Here is a 19,505-nt window from a genome sequence, read left to right on the forward strand (position 1 = left end):
GGGGGTACGGGTATCACAATGATTGATCAGGAATACACGGGCACGCCAAGCAATTGTACAGAAGCGGAACAAGCTGGTTAGGCTTGGTTAGGTTTCAGTTTCCCGTAACTTAAGCTTTTAAGTTTCAGTTTTCTCAGGCCTCTCAGGTTTACCATTGTATGACAGTGCTTTTCCAAGTAACTTAGCATCCCAAATAAAAAGGCCTAATTGGTCAAAAAGACTTCATTTACCATTTAAATCCTGGGAAGTTTGTTAAAACCTTAGGAAGTTATAAGTACATCCTAAATAGGATTACAGATCATTACGAATCTTAAAACTTTTTTTTATTCAACCAAGGTGGCAATAAAAGATCCTATAGGTGAATATATAGCATTATATAGTTGTTACCAAAACCTAGCTCCTTTAACATTGAGAAATTTTAACTAGTAATCAAAGACCTGATAAAGATGAAACCTAAAACTTTGGTTTTCCTGGAAGACAAACCTTTGTTTGCATTGTCTTATCAAGAGCAGATGAACAATGCAAGAACACTTTGACATTTGAGCAGAGAGAAAAGCAGAATTTCAACCTTATACCAGTGTACTTTTAAAATTCCATTCATCTCGAATGGATAAAGAAATTGTGGTTTATATACACAATGGAATACTATGTGGCAATGAGAAAAAATGAAATATGGCCTTTTGTAGCAACGTGGATGGAACTGGAGAGTGTGATGCTAAGTGAAATAAGCCATACAGAGAAAGACAGATACCATATGGTTTCACTCTTATGTGGATCCTGAGAAACTTAACAGGAACCCATGGGGGAGGGGAAGGTAAAAAAAAGAGGTTAGAGTGGGAGAGAGCCAAAGCATAAGAGACTGTTAAAAACTGAGAACAAACTGAGGGTTGATGGGGGGTGGGAGGGAGGGGCGGGTGGGTGATGGGTATTGAGGAGGGCACCTTTTGGGATGAGCACTGGGTGTTGTATGGAAACCAATTTGTCAATAAATTTCATATATATATAAAAAAAATAAAATTCCATTCATCTCAACCTTAGTCCATCCTGAGCACACATAAAATTCCTTTCCAAAGATTTCTGTTAATGAACCTTCTACAACTTTCCTTTGCCTTCAAACTTTGTCCCAAAGCCATTTCTCTCCAAATAACCAGTCTCATTTAAGATAAAATTACTTTCTTCTACCCTCAACAAAAATGTATTTCCATTCCTTATATCTTTCTTACATACCTCCTACTTGCCTACATACAGGGTTGCTTTCCTTATTTCCATCAGTCTTAAGTACACTTATCAGAATTTTAACTCTTAGGAAACCTTAGTCTCCAACTGAGGACTTAGTAACCAACTGAGAGGTGTTTACACCAGAATTTTTTTAGATGGTAAATTCATGAACCAATTAAGTACAAAGCATGTTTTCCAATAGGTCCAAATAGCCTTAATTTCTCTGCAATAAGAAGTTAAAAACACAAACCCGTGTCAGTAGTCAAAGCTTTAGCAATTCATTCTATTTGGAAAAGACCTAGATATCCAAGGGGGTGCACTTGACTCCTTAACCTTGAGGATGGGAGGAGGAGCCAATGGTGCCTGAGGCACTGAGGAGGGTATAGGAACCAATTATGTAGACCACACCCAAGTTGGTGCAGAAACAGCAGGGGGACGGGAAGGCAGAAGAGGCAAGGTGCCAGTAGAAGGCAGAGAAGGAAAACCTAATTCAAAACCTTTACTCAGACAGAGGAGCAGACACCATGTTGTTTTTCCACCAAAGTGGAAATATGGACTCCACATCAGGCCAGAGAAGACCGGGAATTTCCCTGAAACAAATGAAGTTTCAGCAACTGCTTGGGAACATTCCTTAAAGTCCCCATCCCGAGGTAGACTAACCACAGTTGGCTCCAATTACAGCTGTTAACCTGGGAAATGAGGGGGAATCCCTCACATCTATTAGGCAGAAGACCAGGGAGAGAGAGTCACTGTCTCCTTCAGTCTGATTCTATATCGGCCAGACCAATAAGGTCCCCTTCTCCAGGTTCCTCCTCCTGGTATCGGCTGGGTTTCTGGGACTTTCCCTGGTTGGGACATTTATTATTTTAATGTCCTTTTTCCTTGCAGTAGGCTCACTGACCCCTTGCTAAGGAGGTTCTGGGCCTCCCCCCTTTTGTTGTGGTTCTTTTGTGCCTCTGGAGCAAACAGTGTGTAAGCCTCACATAGTCTCTTATAATAATCCCTGGGGGAATCTCCTTGCTGCTGGGAATATTTATGGGCTTCTCAGCCCCTGTTCTGATCCCCTGGAGGAGAGCCTCTTGGTACCGGCAGATGTTGACCGGCATCTGGAGAGCTCCTGCACCTGGCCAAGGGTGCAATCTGGCTGCTGGTTCTTGTGGGGGAGGGTTCTCCGGTCTGGACAAAGGCGGCAGTGGTGGAGAGACAGATGGGGGGAGGAGTTTCAAGCTCAGGGTCAGGGAGGAGGGAGCCCAGTGAGTCATAAGGTGGCAGAAAGACAGGATCTTCCTGCCAGTGTCCTGCAAACACTAGGGGAGAGGTGGGTTGCTCCTTTGGCTCCCTGGGTGAGTCTCCGGATAAAGCAGCTAAAACCTTTGCCTGGCTCTGCTTGCTATGGATGAATCACACCCAAGGCGGATGATTTTGGGAAATTTCAAGCCAGAAGGCGATGTATGGAAATTGATCAGGGTGACCTTGGTCTCTGGAGACAACATGCCAGATGCAGTGGACCATTGGGACATCTAAGGTTCCCTCAGAGGGCCCTCCTAAACCAAAAGTGGGCTGTTCTAACTCACATAGGGTCCTTAATGTGCTGGGGGTTATCTTAATTCCATAGTCTCCCAAAAAACCCTTCTTTGGTCTGTCCCAACCCCATAATATTCCCGTGAGGCAGAGTCGCAAAGACAGAGGGATAGGGGTGCCCCCTCTAATGAGGAGATGAGTCAGATGCCTGTCTGGCTGTGTCCTGAAGGAACTTAGGTGATGCTTAGCTGTAGCAGTCTCAGCTTTGTGACTTATGATCAGAAACTATTCCAATGCCGCCATACGCTGTGTGGCATTCACCACGGAATTGCAGATGGGCTCACTCAGACTCCATGGGCTTTTGGGGACCTTAAGGGTGCCTGCCTGTGGAGCCACAGAATTGAACTCGGCAGGCAAGCTAGACCGAGTTGCACACTCATACTCACATACACACCAGAGGTTATTACATTCCCTCCCATAGAATTCCTACCTGTGAGACTTCTGAGGTCTCCGGGGAGTGATCAGGTCCCCCTTCCACTCTTGTGAGTGGGCCTGACTAGATTGGGCCCCAGCCTTACCAGTTCTGACGTCGGGTCCAGGTCCTCACCTGCCAAGTCTCCTCGAGTCAGGCGGGAACGGCAGAGCTGGGCTGGCCTGAGGCGACCCAGTGGGAGACTGCTGAAATTCAGGCAGAGCGCACCTTCTCCCTTGCGATTCCTCCTTCTGTCACCGCCTCGCCATTCTTCCAAACCGGTGGCAACATATGGGCCAGCGTGGTTGGGTTTCCCTGTCAGGGAACCAAATATATTACAGAACCAGGCTGAAACGCTGGCGGAAAAACCAAGTGGCACTTGGAGATCTTGTTGGATTGGAGATTTATTTAACACCAGTGGGCTCAGAGGAGACTGTTTCTCCAAAGATCTGAGTGCAGAATGCAAGTGGGAAGGGTAATTTATAGTTGTCAGCTTCCATATCTGTGGGGTTTTCGCTCGTGCGGCAAACAGGGCAAGAAGAACCCAGAAGAGGGGTCTCTAAGCTAGAGACCAAAGCTTGTTTTAGTCCCATTGGCCATCTTATGATGTAAAATTTTATTCATTTTCCCAAAACAACTAATATTTACTGAACTCCACCTGTGTGCCAGGAATTGAATTTAGTGCTGAGAGTTCAAAAGTGGCACTTCCCTGTACCTGCTTTAGGAGGTTTAGAAGTAGAGATCATAAGTTTCTTCAACTGAGTCCTGCTGCTACTTCAGGTACAGTGCAAGAAAGCAGCATGCTGACAGGGCCCAACAAAGCATGACAGTTGAAACTATTAATGATCGTGTCTACTATTTCATAGGAATGAGGCTTGAGGTGCTTACTGGGTCTTAGTTTCTACTATTCATCCATTACCTAGCTATGTGACTTTGGGCACATCAGCTCCACTCCTTGGCATCTCAGTTTTCTCATCTGCAGTCTTTAAGACATCATTTATTTTAGGGTTTCTGTCTTTCAGCTACCGGCAAGACAACAGTTTATAAAGACAAGGGAGTTTGTTTCTTATGATTAGCTTCATTAACCAATCAAGATTAGAAAAGAATGTCTGGGATGAATGGTCCCTTATGGACCTTTGAATGAATAACACCTTTCATGGTGTGTGTAAAGGGAAATGATGAGTTTGTTGATCCAATGTAGCCCACTATAAATACAAACTCTCAAGCCAAGTTGGTTGTTTTCTTGGATTACATTTCCTTAATTTACAGGATCAATCAAAATTGGAGTTTACCTTGAGGTTAATGATATGTACAGTGTTAAGTGAAGGCAGAAATGAAATATTTTATTTTTCAGAGGGCTTTATGTGATTTACTCTATCTTTGTAGTAGGCAGATTTGTCTTGCTCAGAATATCCTTATTGTTTGTACTCCTTGGAGTCCTAAGAAAAATCATGCATAATTTCAATTTCAGTGCAGATACCACAAGCTTCCTAAAAGTTTCAACTTAGAATTTGTGTTTCTTTCCCCCTGCTTGACTTGAGTGGCAGGAGGCTTAAGGGGGTAGGGCCATGTCTCCTTCCACTTGTGTATCATGGCCCAGCAACTTGATGCTTTAGGCATTGTTTAAAAATCCAATGTATTCAAACTTTGGCTTCTGAGAGCAGTAGAATCCGTACAAACAAATAATAGAGTGATAAATAGAGAATTTTCATTAAGGAAAAGACTATATTGTGTCCTTTTAAATCAGTATTCAGAAGTTAATCTCAGCATTCACAACCTACTATGTGCTTTAGCTTTGTGCTCATGAAGAAAAGAAAGGAACAAAAAAGTTGATAGTTCTTCTTTCAAATATTATTGTGGCATAAAGAAATAAGTTTAATATATGCCAACAGTGAGCTCCACTAACATTGTGATATTAATTTAATGCTAGTCTCATTAATTTAATACAAGTCTCTTTGAGCCCTGCATAATTGCTGCCAAGAAACATAGTGCAACTCAGTGAAGAACAGTTTGTGCAGAGCCACCCCAAATTTGTCTGGTTTACTAGAGTAACACAACTGTTAAATTTTCTAGTTTTATTTTTCTTCACAGTATTGGTTCACTCATGAAGATAAAAAAAGGAGGGGCTCTTTAAAAATACACATGCATGATTACTATCTAGATTTTCCTTGAATTGCTTGTTACTTCATGTTCACAAAAGCTATTTTATATTAAAATGCATGAACTTTTGCATTTAGAATGTGTCTAATTTTTCTCAGTTGTGGTTATATCCTTTTAAGAATGATAATTTTAAAACCTTCTTTTAACCTTGTGATACTTTAATTTTAAAAAAAACTTAAAAAGCAAAGGAATGAATTAGTAGTAGCTTTATTGTTGTTAGTCTATGGACTTTGACTCTGCAAACTTCTGTTCAGGATTCCTTTGATAGAGAATTAATTTAAAAGAAAATAAAAGAAAGACAAGAAACGCTGACATCAGCTCAAAAGTTTTTTGCTGACCTTTAGTTAACAAAGCTCTAAATGGCTACTAGTCTTCCACCTGCAATCAAGTGTAATAAACCTTTGCAGCAGAAGTCAAATTCTAGGAGAAAAAAGTTGGAAGCACACACTTACACCATAAAACCTTATTTATTGCAACCATCAGTCTTCTAAGATATGCTCCACAATGGGATTTGGTAAAGCCATTACAAGGTGCCGTATGAGTTCCATTTGCCTACAGTAAATAGAATGTCAGAAATGTCAGGGGGAAATAAATATCGGGCTGGTTAAAAGGGAGCAGAGATGGCTCAAAGCATCATTGAGAGGATTGATTTATCTGGCATGCTGTAATGACTGCAGATGTGGATCTGTTATTCTAGATGAGCAATGAATTTGATGAGCTGATAACATAGGGCCAGAGAGCCTGGCTTTAATTACTGATGAGGAATTTATTTGTAAGCACTCTGATTTACGGAGGGTTTGTTCTGTTATTGACAGGTGACCTTGGGGCTTTTCTCTTCTGATGAATCCCCAAAAAGGAGCTTTTAAAAGAAATAATCAAACGAAAAGTATTTTATCTGTGCTTAGAACACAATGAAGTCATTTGAGATACATTGTTGGGGTGGAAGCTACATTCTTGCTACACACAAAAAGTTTGCTGTTGTGGTTATTTGCTGCTTATAAATTACTGCTGGTTTTTACTCAAGTATATTTTTATGTTTTTCCTCTAAAGTAAGCCTTAATTCTGAGACTAGATGTTGGTATTTATTAGTGTGCTTCTGTCAAGTCAGTTTGAAAAGAAGTTAACTAATTTTCTTTTGCAAACCTTATATCTTATTGTATTTCTTTCTTGTTTTACTTTTACTTCTGAAGAGCTGGCGGGCATTGGCACTGCAATTTTTTGTGTGAGTATTGTAATGTTTTCTGCAAAAAGTATTATACAGTCTACAATGAAAATCTTAGCATAAATAGGCTGAGGCTTTTATATCTGCATTTGTTTGCATGTATAGAACAATAACTAATTAAACTACTTTATACTATTATATTATACTAATAATACTATTATATTTTATTTATACTGGATTTTATTAACTAATATCTGTCTTCTGTATTTCAGATGAGGGGATTTTATCATTAAGGACAAATGTGACTTATTTATTTATTTATTTATTTATATGAAATTTATTGTCAAATTGGTTTCCATACAACACCCAGTGCTCATCCCAACAGGTGCCCTCCTCAAGGCCCATCACCCACTTTCGCCTCCCCCCACCTCCTATCAACCCTCAGAAAAATATGGAACACTTCATGAATTTGCGTGTCATCCTAGTGCAGGGGCCATGCTAATCTTCTCTGTATCATTCCAATTTCAGTGTATGTGCTGCTGAAGCGAGCACAAATGTGACTATTTTAGAATAAATTTAGCACCCTAAATTGTGTTACTATAATGTAGAACTAATGTATATATATTCCTAAAACTAAGATTTTATTTGATTTATCAAACCAGGTCGACTTGAAATTTTTTTAAATTGGAGGTTAATAAAGATTAAATAAGAATTAAAGCAGGCTTTACCCGTTTTTTCCCCCTGTTTTGTGGTTTTATATTTTTAGGTGGGAAACCTTTTTTTTTCCTTTTGCTTTTTTTCTATTGTGGATTTACCATTATAAACTATATATAGACTTATTTTTTAAATTTTTTTTAATGTTTATTTATTCTTGAGAGAGAGACAGAGACAGAGTGTGAGTGAGGGAGGGCCAGAGAGAGAAGGAGACACAGAATCTGAAGCAGGCTCCAGGCTCTGAGCTGTAAGCACAGAGCCCGACACGGGGCTCGAACTCACAAGCTGTGAGATCATGACCTGAGCTGAAGTCGGACGCCCAACTGACTGAGCCACCCAGGTGCCCCTGGATATAGACTTCTATATTTTCCCCTCAAGTAGAAGATTCACTTTTCATCTTATTCATTTTAGATAGGTTAAGTTCCACCAAACAAATGTCAAGTGTATGTTTTCAGGCAATGGGTAAATGCTCTCATGGTAGTACGATCTGTATTTTGGGAAGTTCAAGCACACTAAAAGGTCAAATGGCTAAAATCACAGTTTTCTTACCACAGAATTTTACCATGAGGCACAAAAGTCAGTTCCTACTTCAAAGTATGTGACTTACTTCCATAGAACAAAATTTATTTATATGCGTTTACACACTCTCTTTATATTCTTTCAGTGTAATCTCCTGACAGCATTTTATTAGTCTCCAAGGCCAATTTCTAAAGAAAATAGAAGTAAATGGAATAAATTCCATTTGCTATGGTGAGACTGAGGAACCAAAATTAAATACTTCAAAGTTAACAGGCTACTGCTCAACAAAGAAATAAAGGTAGATTAGTCACTGAAGTATATCTACGTCTACAATGTGTTATTTAATCAACACATCAGAATTTATGCATCCAAACTAGTTATTTAGATATAAACTTTTCCAAATAATACTGCTTTTGCTCATAACATTTTTGAATCACGCTTTATGGAATTATATGCTAATCATATGTTTTGTTTTTATAAATGTAATCAGTAATAGTCATTATCCTTTAGGATGAATTATTTTTCATTATAACCTCATAAATTTTACATATTAGTGGAAAACTGAAAAACTCAGGTGATCTTTTTCCAGTCTTATTTTCCTTGACCTTTCTGCAGCTTTTGAAAAGATTGAAAATCTTTCTTCTTGCCTTCTGTAACAATATAATTTTCTGGTTTTCTTAGGTCTCTTTGATCACTCTTCATCACTGTTACCTCCATAGCTAAAGTATAAAAAATTCTATTGTTGGCTCTGTTTTTCTACCTCTATATTTACTTCCTTAAAGAGATCATGACTTAAAACTATTACCTCTTCAAAAATGATCCTCAAACTCCAGGAACAATAGCTTTTCGTCTTTCCGGTCTTAGAATTCTAGCTGCCTTTAGTCATGTTTATATACCTCCAAACTGGGCTTAGAATTCTCATCTCTAAATCACTTCATAATTGTCTATATTAATATTAGTTGTATATATAATAATTGTATATATTTTTTATAATTGTGTATAGCAGTATGATTCCATTTTACAAGTTTATGATTCTCATTCAAACTTTACTGCCTTTTGACCCCCCCTTTCCCCTTTTTTCCCCTTCCCTACTGTCCATTTCTAGTCCACCCTAACACACAGTAACTATAATGTTGGAATTGCCTCCTGGCTTTTTCAGTCCCTTATTTTTCTGGATTACCTTCATATTGCTTCTAGCGTAATCATTTAAAAAATTTGTATAGTTTGCTGTTTTTATTTTCCTTAAGAGTCTTTAGTGAATCTTTTCTTTAAGTTTATTTATGTGGAGGGGGAGGCAGAGAGAGAGGGAGAGAGAGAATCCCAAGCAGGCTCTGTGCTGTCAGCCTGACACCGCTCTCGACCTGACAAACCAGGGTATCGTGAACTGAGTGAGAATCAAGAGTTGGAGTCTTAACCATCTGAGCCACCCAGGAGCCCCATCTTTAGTGGATCTTTTAGTGATTTTTTTTTTAATTTTTTTAACGTTTATTTATTTTTGAGACAGAGAGAGACAGAGCATGAACGGGGAAGGGGCAGAGAGAGGGAGACACAGAATCCGAAGCAGGCTCCAGGCTCTGAGCTGTCAGCACAGAGCCTGACGCAGGGCTCGAACTCACAGACCGCGAGATCATGACCTGAGCCGAAGTCGGCCGCCCAACCGACTGAGCCACCCAGGCGCCCCTCTTTTAGTGATTTTTGATTGCCTTTAGTGTTAAATTTGAACTCCTGAGCTAAGAATTCAGTCTTTTCTATTATATGATTAACTCATACATATTAAAACCTATCTGGTCTTCTGAGTTTTCATTCTAACAGCTTCAGTAATCACTCATGGGTGGGTGGCTCACAAATTGCTATCTTAAGTTTGATGTTGTCAGAAGAAGGATGAAACTGGTGGATCAAGTTACTTGGTTTTGCCTCTAGCCAAGTATGGATAAGTCAGTGATCTCCACAGTACATGCAGAAGACATTTAATGAATGTTGATAGAATTAAAATACTGTCTTAAAGTGTCTCTCTGTGACTGTTTAAGAGTAGTTAAAGAGTTAAAGAGTAGTTTATTTCCATGGATGCACATCTATGTCACAAATAAAATGAAATCCAGAGAGTTTTCTGTATTAGTTTTAGACCTCCTCCTTTGCTTCTATTTAGTTTAATATAAAATTATCTTCTTTATGTAAGCTACATACAGTGTACTACTCTTCCTCATCCTTATATACAAAGGTGTGTTTTGTTTGTTTGTTTGTTTTTACCAAATAGAAAAAAAAAAGTTAACCCCAAACTATTCCTTATTTTCTTTCATCTCTCAGCAGAGTTGGGCATTTGATGGCTTCTGGGCATTCTTATTTTGGCTTCTCTGAAGTAATAATCTCAATTTTCTCCCTACCCACTTTATCTCATTTTAGAGATCTTAAAAAACACAACACTTGACGTGTACATGGCATATAATTGGAAAAATCTTTATTTATTCTGATATTCTTTTTTTTTTACAGTTTAAAAAATTATTATTTAATTTATTTTTATTTTTATTTTTTTTAAATTTTTTTTCAACGTTTATTTATTTTTGGGACAGAGAGAGACAGAGCATGAACGGGGGAGGGGCAGAGAGAGAGGGAGACACAGAATTGGAAACAGGCTCCAGGCTCTGAGCCATCAGCCCAGAGCCTGGCGTGGGGCTCGAACTCACGGACCGTGAGATCGTGACCTGGCTGAAGTCGGACGCTTAACCGACTGCGCCACCCAGGCGCCCCTATTTAATTTATTTTTAAATTTGCATCCAAGTTAGTTAACATATAGTACAACAATGATTTTAGGAGTAGATTACTTAATGCCCCTTACCCATTTAGCCCATCCCACTCCCCCGCGACACCTTCAGTAACCCTCTGTTTGTTCTCCATATTGAAGAGTCTCTTATGTTTTTGTCTCCCTCCCTGTTTTTATATTATTTTTTCTTCCCTTCCCTTATGTTCATCTGTTTTGTATCTTAAAGTCCTCATATGAGTGAAGTCATATGATATTTGTCTTTCTCTGACGAATTCACTTAGCATCATACCCTCTAGTTCCATCCACATAGCTGCAAATGGCACGAATTCATTCTTTTTGATTGCCATCTTCTTTATCCATGCATCTTTTGATGGACATTTTCTTTTGGAGGAACCATTCCTCTTATAGTGGCATGGAATGATTTATTGAATTCAGAAATTTATATGGGATTTTACATCTGGTCTATTAAGATTCAAAATGATGAAAATTAGTAGCTTTCATGGTTTTCATAGGGAGTCATTTGGGTTCACAGTGAAGGACCTTGTGGTTGAACTGAATTTTCTTGCATCTATTTAGCTGAATAGAGGGGAATGCATAGTCGTTTAGCACCTTATCATGTAAAAAATAAAGAGAAACCTAAACCTATTGTGTTAAACATAAAATTTATTTTATTCAAGTTATTAACATTCTAAAAAACAAATTAATATTAAATTATGAAGAAAGCACTTGTGATGTCAAGATATGGCACAAGATGTAGAGAGTGAGATAGTTTCACCTCTCCTCTCTCATTTTGGTTACAGTCCCTCCCAGTATGCCCATAATTACATTAACTTTATTTAATAATCACAAGTTATATAAGCCATACAGAGAAAGACAGATACCATATGTTTTCACTCTTATGTGGATCCTGAGAAACTTAACAGAAGACCATGGGGGAGGGAAAAGTAAAAAAAAAAAGAGAGGGAGAGAGCCAAACCATAAGAGACTCTTAAAAACTGAGAATAAACTGAGGGTTGATGGGGAGTGGGAGGGAGGAGAGGGTGGGTGATGGGCATTGAGGGGGGCACCTGTTGGGAGGAGCACTGGGTGTTATATGGAAACCAATTTGACAATAAATTTCATATTAAAAAAATAAATATTTCATAACATAAAAAATAATTACATTGTTTTCTTCTTATTGGAGATATTTCTTTCTCCATTTATTCCTCTACAATTTGTGGAAATAAATTACATAGTTGACAAATTGGATGCACATCTCTAGAATATGTGGAACTGAGGAAAAGGTAGAGTTAAATCTCAGGAATTCTATTTAAGAATTCTTGACATCTTATTACCTAGATGAACTGAAGGTTTTTTGGTTTTTTTTTGTTTGTTTTATTATTATTTTTTTTTGGTACCCTCCATGGGAAGAGTTTGCTAAGCAAAACAGTAATGGCAAAATTTAATATGTATTATTTTTAAAACTATGCAAGATAATTTTAAGTGTTTTAATAATATCTAATCATATACAAGTAATGGATTACTATCCTATCTTGCAGAATATACATAGCCTTTTATAAAATTGAGGCTCATTCTTTTTGAATAAGTAATGGATGCATGTGTTAAGAAAAATTACAAAAAAGTATGGGATAAAAAGGAAGTCTTCCTTCCATAGACTCCTGTCTGCTAGTCATCTAGTTCCCTTTGATTGAGTTTACATTTGTTTGAGGTCTGTGCCACTTTGTTTCTGAGCACCTGCCCCTTACTAACTAACTGAGTAGCTTGAGAAGCAGTTGGTAAGGGTATATAGACACAAGTGCCAGGTCCTTATGTTCTTGATAGCATGTGAGGGGAGTTCTGCTATTTGAAGTAACTGGACAAGAGTACAGATAGATCATGACTCATATTCCTACAAGAAAAGAAGTCAGTTTGACATGTGTAGACTCAAAAGAACTTATTATGATAATTGTAAATGAGCCATATATGAGTATTACAGTGTTACTTCCTTTTGGCAACTTTGTTAGCAGTTTTCAGATATGACTATGTGGCTCTATATTCTATAAGTAGAAAAAAATTCACTATATCCAATGATTATTTCCTCCATTTCTGAATAAACAAATCGATATATACTTATCAAACTCTAAGTTATGTATATTAATAACTTGTCCAGCAATATAATGATTTTGTGTGCATTATAACAACCACCTTTAAATATATTATTGATCTGAAATTCGATGCAGTATTTGAGCATATATAGACAAGTTGAGACCAGCAAATGTTGCCATGGAGATATCATGGCTTTAGAAAATATAACTATAAGTGAAAGTTTCATACTTTTGGAAACAGGTGTCTTTCTGAATACCTGTTTGGTCGTTTTTAATTGTGTTAAGGAATATTGGGTTGAATGCTGAATTCAATAAATACTGCTCCAGGGACTTTTCTTTCTTTTTTAAAAAATATAATTTATTGTCAAATTGGCTTATATACAATACCCAGTGCTCATCCCAACAAGTGCCCCCTCAATGTCCATCACCCACTTTCCCCTCTCCCCGACCCCCATTCAACCCTCAGTTTGTTCTCAGTATTTAAGTCTCTTATGGTTTGCCTCCTTCCCTCTCTGTAACTTTTCCCCCAGGGGCTTTTCAAGAGGGATTTGGTTAAAATTAATGTAGTTGAAATGGGAGGGAGATAACACTAGTGAGTAGCAATAGTTAATAAACATTGAAAAGTAATAGGATCGTAATAACTATACAGAGACTACTTTATTCAATATGGCATTGGAATACAAAATTGTATCTTTGAATAATGCAATAATAAAAGAATCTTTAAAAAGAAATAGAAATAATAGGAAAGTTAAGAATGAAATAAACATTTAACTATAGAGAACAAACTGATGGTTAGCAGAGGGGAAGTAGGTGCGGGGATTGGTGAAATACTTGATGGGGATTAAAGAGTACACTTATCATGATGAGCATTGAGTAATGTATAGAATTGTTGAATCACTATATTGTACACCGAAACTAATATAACACCGTATTTTAACTATACTGAAATTAAAAAAAAAAAAACTTGGGGCGCCTGGATGGCTCAGTCAGTTAAGTGTCTGACTTCATCTCAGCAATCTCATGGTTGGTGAGTTTGAGCCCTGTGTTGGGCTCTGTGAGGACAGCTCAGAGCCTGGAGCCTGCTTCAGATTCTGTCTCCCTCCCTCTCTGCTCCTCTCCCACTTGTCTCTGTCTCTCTCTGTCTCTTTAAATAAATGTTTAAAAAACTTAATAAAAATGAAATAAACATAGTATCTAAAATGCCTCATTGATCTTATGGACATCCTATTTGGAAAAAAAAATTGCAAACCACTCGGCCCCATTCTGCTCTTCTACTCTAACCTAATAACAAAACAATTATGCATCAGAATTTCTACTCATGAAATTTTAAAATGCCCTTTTAACCTTCATCCAGTATTTGTAAGAATGCAAATTGGTGCAGCCTCTGTGGAAAACAGTTTGGAGTTTCCTCAAAAAAATAAAAATGGAATTACCCTATGATCCAGTAATTTCACCGGTGGGTATTTACCCAATGAATATGAAAACACTAATTCGAAAAGATATATGAACCCTGTTTATTGGAGCATTATTTATAATAGCCAAGATATGGAAACCCAAGTATCTGTTCATAAGAGAATAAGGAAGATGAATATATCATACCATCCAGGCACTCCAAAATAAGTGTACTCTTAATCTCCTTTATTTATTTCACCCACCCCCCCACCCATCTCCCCTATGGCAACTACCAATTTGCTCTCTCTATTTAAGAGTCTGTTTTTTATTTGTCTCTTTTTCTGCTCATTTGTTTGTTTCTTAAATTGCACATATGGGTGAAATCATGGTATTTGTCTTTCTCTGACTGACTTATTTCCCTTAACATTTTACCCTCTAGTTCCATCCATGCTGTTGCAAATGGCAATATTTCATTCTTTCTTATGGCTGAGTAATATTTTATTGCATATGTATACACCACATTTTCTTTATCCATTCATCAGTCAATGGACACTTGGACTGTTTCCATAATTTGACTATTGTAAATAATGCTGCTATAGACATTGGGATGTATGTATCCCTGTGCATTGGTATTTTTGTGTTCTTTGGGTAAATACCTACTAGTGCATATCTGGTAAAGGGTCAGTATCCAAAATATATAAAGAACTTATAAAACTCAACACCCAAAAAATGAATAATCCAATTAAAAAATAGGCAGAAATGAATATACATTCTTCCAAAGAAGACATACAGATAGCCAACAGACACATGAAAAGATGCTGAACATCACTCATAATGAGGGAAATACAAATCAAAGCCACAATGAGATATCACCTCACGCCTGTCAGAATGGCTAAAATCAACAACACAAGAAACAACAGGTGTTGGTGAGAATATAGAGAAAAAGGAACACTTGTGCACTGTTGGTAGAAATGCAAACTGGTGCAGCCACTCTGAAAAACACTATGGAGGTTCCTCAAAAATGTAAAAATAGAATTACCCTGTGGCCCTTTTAGAAAATTAATGTATAAGCTCTAAATTCATTATTAGTAATAAAACTACAGAAAATGTCACTCATCATATCTAAATATTTACAATAGTAACTTGAGACAGTAATAATTATTTAGAGAATGAAAGACCTATTTATTTGAATAGTATACTGGTATTTCAGGGAGTATATCAACACACATATAAAATGCATAAAATAGTAGTTAAGTCAGTAATCAAAACTGGCAGTTAAATATGGCCCTAAATTTAAGAATAATGGATAATATAAAAACTACAAAAATATTAGAAATATTGAGATCCTTACTACATATAAAACTAATAAAAAAGAAATACTAATACCTTAGAAAAAGAAACAAAGAATTTAATAACCTTGTAGAAGAAATCAGGTAGATGAAGAAGGAAAGACCATGTAGAAAGCAAAAGAAACAAAGTGTTTAGGAATTATAAACAAAGTAAATACAGGTAACAAATATGATGTAATGGAAACTTTTCAGGTTACATTGCCATAGGTGGACATATCTAATTTTTTCTAGCTGTGGTTCTTGGAATTCCAAGATCAGGTAGATCAGGGGCCATCAACCAAAGTGCGGTCTGACAGTTATAAAGGATATTAATTAGAGCAATTGTATTACATTATGGGCTTCCAGGTAGGATTACTTAGATAAGTATAGAGTGGTGTATCTCTGAAGAGATACACTCTGAAGTGACCTCTCTGTCACTCTCCCTCTCTCTGTCTTTGTGTCTCTGTCTCTTTCTGTATCTCTGTCTCTCCCTTACTCTTGCTTTGGTTGATTGCCTAAAGTCTCACAACCAGTATGAGGAGAAGGCATGAATATCATGCTATGTGTTACACCTAAGATAGTATGTAAATAAAACATCCAAGAAAAATATATGAATTTGTTACTCCTCAAAAACATTTAAATCTTAACTTTCTTGGTTTTAGGTTTTCAATGATTTTATAGAAAAATTGCTTATTAATTTTTATAATGTTTATTTATTTTTGAGAGAGAAAGAGCATGAGAGGGGGAAGGGCAGAGAGAGAGGGGACACAGAATCTGAAAAAGGCTCCAGGCTCTGAGCTGTCAGTACAGAGCCCAATGTGGGACTCAAACCCATGAACTGGGAGATCATGACCTGAGCCGAAGTTATATGCTTAACCCACTGAGCCACCCAGGCACTCTGAAAAAATGCTTATTAATAAGTATTTGTCTTGTTATCTAACTTTTTGTATTATATTTAGTGATTATGTAAATGGTTTCCTTAAAATAACTATTAAATTGCCTAATAATTTCCCCTCAATTGTTGAAAAATGTTTATCCATTTTCAAAAAAATGTTTACTGATTTTCTAAAATTGGTCATCAGCAGCAAGTTTTCTTGTCATTAGTGAGAATTAGTGGAATTCTACTGTATTGGTTAACTTATTATGGTTATCAGCACTATTACATTTATTGCATGTTAATACTTTCTAATTATCCTTTGTATTAAAGTGTGATTGTTGATGGCATACACCTGAAGTGAATAATTGCATGAATTCTAATGAAGAATAAAGCACAATTCTGTGGAACAAAAGCTGCAGTTTTGTTGTGAAACTTTAAAGTTTGTAAGGGATTCCACTATCCCCTTTTATTCTTTTTGTGATTTCCCATTTGGATCTGCACATTATATAAATTCTGAGATTTAAATAAGGACAAGTATTTTTATATTATTTGTAGTCCATATAATATGGCTTAAAACTCCATTTTGTTAAAAAAAATGTGCCTAAAGGGAAACACTTCCCCAATCCTACAAAACCTTAATCCTTATTCCTCGGTTGTAATTACTAGAAATGTGGTAGAAGGATATTTAAATAAATACATACAGGGTTGATTTGCTCTCATATATTCTTTGATATCCTTGTAGAACTTGTGAAAATAGTTTTAATGTCCATCAAATACACATTAATGGAAAGAAGATGTCTGATCCATTATTATATATTTTTTTCTTTAGCACATGATTTTAGTAATAACTGGCACTGTGACAAACTACTTAATGCCAGTTTTGTAATGAAACATCTGTACAAACTCAGGATGTGAGTTAGTGCATTTATAATGTAATAAATGTCTGAGTTTATGCATCATTTTCAAGATGGGGGACACTTCATATGAAATAGATACCTTTTTAGCAATTGCTGAGAAGAGGATTTATGATACCGAAGGAATTTTCCATGGAATTATTTTTCATATTATGTTGTTTAGTGCAAAAATGCTGTAACCAAACTACTCTTTGGTAAGTTGAAACTGATAATTTGTAGCACAACATTAAATTTTATATAATGGAATTTGTGGATCAAATTAAGACTTAGAATGCCATTACATTAAAATAAAAATTAAATGAGTATATGGCACTGTAGTGAGTTCTAATTCTTGTTTCTTGAGAGAAACAATTCATGATCCTTGCCATTCAGTAGTTGGTATATTTATATGCATATGTTAACATAAATATTTTTTTAATTTTTTATGGTTTATTTTTGAGAGAGAGAGAGAGAGAGTGAGCAGGGGAGGGGCAGAGAGAGAGGAAGACACAGAATCTAAAGCAGGCTTCAGGCTCTGATCTGTCAGCACAGAGCCCGATGCAGGGCTTGAACCCACGGATGGTGAGATCTGAGCCAAAGTTGGACGCTTAACTAACGGAGCCACCCAAGTGCCCCTTAACACAAATATTTATTAACATAAATACCAAACTAGAGTAATACTTATATCCAGCTGTATTTGTCTACCTAGCTTGCCATAACAAAATACTACAGACTTGTTGTCATAAACAACAGAAATTTATTTTCTCACAGTTCTGGAGACTGAATGTCCAAGATCAAGGTGTCAGAAAGTCTGTTTTCTCCTGAGGCTTCTCTCCTTGGCTTGTAGGTATCTGATTTCTCCCTTTGTTTTCTCATGGCCTTTATTTTGTGTGTTTGCACTGCTACAGAGCAAGATCTCTGGTGTCTTTCTCTTTTTATATGGACACCTGTTGTATTGGATTAGAATCCCTCTCTCATGACCTCATGTAACCTTAATTACCTCCTTAAAGGCCCTATCACCAAATACAGTTACATTGGGTTTTAGGGCTTCAACATATTAATTTAAGGGGGCACAATTAAGTCCATAATATCAGGTAAACTCTGCTCTGCAAGAAATAATTTTCTGTACATGAAAATAATGCATTGAATTGTATTAAACATAAGAATAGAACTCTCACAATCCTCTCAAATATTCACAGGATCGATTGGGTCTCTAGAAATTCTTGCTTCAAATTGTGAGAGGCTAATGGGTCAGTTCTAGAAGATGAACTGTGATGCCTAAAAGTAAGGATCTGCACATATATTCAGAATACTATTCTGGAAAAAGAAGATGGGCAAGATCTAGCTTAACAGCATCATGTAGACAAATGGCCTAAGAGCCAAAAGTGCGAGAACAGGATCAAGGTAGGTATCAGTAAGATACCTGTAGTAGGTAGAATCAGTGTAGAGTCCTTTGGCAATGTATACAAGACAACCATATTGGGACTGGGCATGGGGTCAGTCATTGGGTGGGAGGGTTTAGGCAGTTGGGGATAATAGAAAGACCCTAGAAATGGTACTAGGAGAAAGAAGCTGGCAGTAAAATGGTAGTTGAAGAGTCTCAAAATGCAGACTTAATTTCATGATTTTATCCAAGGATACTAAAAGGAGAACTAATGCAGCACTAGCAAATGGGACACAAAGCAGGCTACTTAACCAAGAGAGTTAAATCAAGGAAAATGGCCACCAACCAGGAGGGCATTGGAAATAAAAGTCTGAGAATATGACATGAAAGATGGAAGGGAAATTACATTGGTCCTGTGTGAAGGGAGGCCAGTTTATAAGGACCAAATCTGAAAGTGACAAAAAGAATAAAATGCTTCAGAATGTATAATAAGAAAGTGATATGTGTGGGAGCAGGGAGAAAAGTTTAATGTCTAGGAAAGAGGGTACAAATTTTTTGTTATGATGCAATGTGAACTTGACTCAAAAACCGTACCACCAAATACCTACAGCTCTGTGAGGAAGTGGGGGAGGAGGGACTGTCGTCCCCACTGAGAAGGCATTTTGAGACCAGAAAACCAAGCACGTGACTCCATACAGTTTACACAGTTTTATTCAGGGTAATTTACTGACAGAGGATTGGTCAGGCAATGATCCAGAGCTGTGCAGCTATTCTCCACGAAGTTCAGACCTTAGTCCACAGATTTTACAGATCGAGGGAACGTGAAAGGCATTGTAGTGTGACCAAAGGGTCCATGTGCACCTCAAAGGGTTTGCTTGTACCTAATTGACAGTTAGCCTTTAATTAGATCTCTGGAGCCATCTGTGTGTTAGGAAGGGGAGAGAGATATGTTATCTTTTCTTTCTTTCTTTAAAAAAATGCTTATTTATTTAGAGAGAGCAGACAAGTGAGGGAGGCACAAAG

At 37.2% G+C, this 19,505-nt stretch overlaps 1 protein-coding gene and 1 non-coding gene across 2 annotated transcripts in view; one reads left to right on the plus strand and one right to left on the minus strand.

Annotated features, from left to right (window-relative positions):
* The window catches only part of DACH2 (dachshund family transcription factor 2), a 736,007-nt gene that overhangs the window by 59,823 nt on the left and 656,679 nt on the right, over window positions 1-19,505 (plus strand). The window lies entirely within an intron of this gene.
* LOC124509748 (U6 spliceosomal RNA) lies at window positions 6,979-7,085 on the minus strand. The gene has a single exon (XR_006961517.1). It is a non-coding gene; the product is annotated as a U6 spliceosomal RNA (small nuclear RNA).

The sequence above is a fragment of the Lynx rufus genome, unplaced genomic scaffold (assembly GCF_022079265.1).
Source record: "Lynx rufus isolate CCGP_SWC_20201006 ecotype Redwood Valley unplaced genomic scaffold, mLynRuf1.p SCAF_14, whole genome shotgun sequence".
NCBI lineage: Eukaryota > Metazoa > Chordata > Mammalia > Carnivora > Felidae > Lynx > Lynx rufus.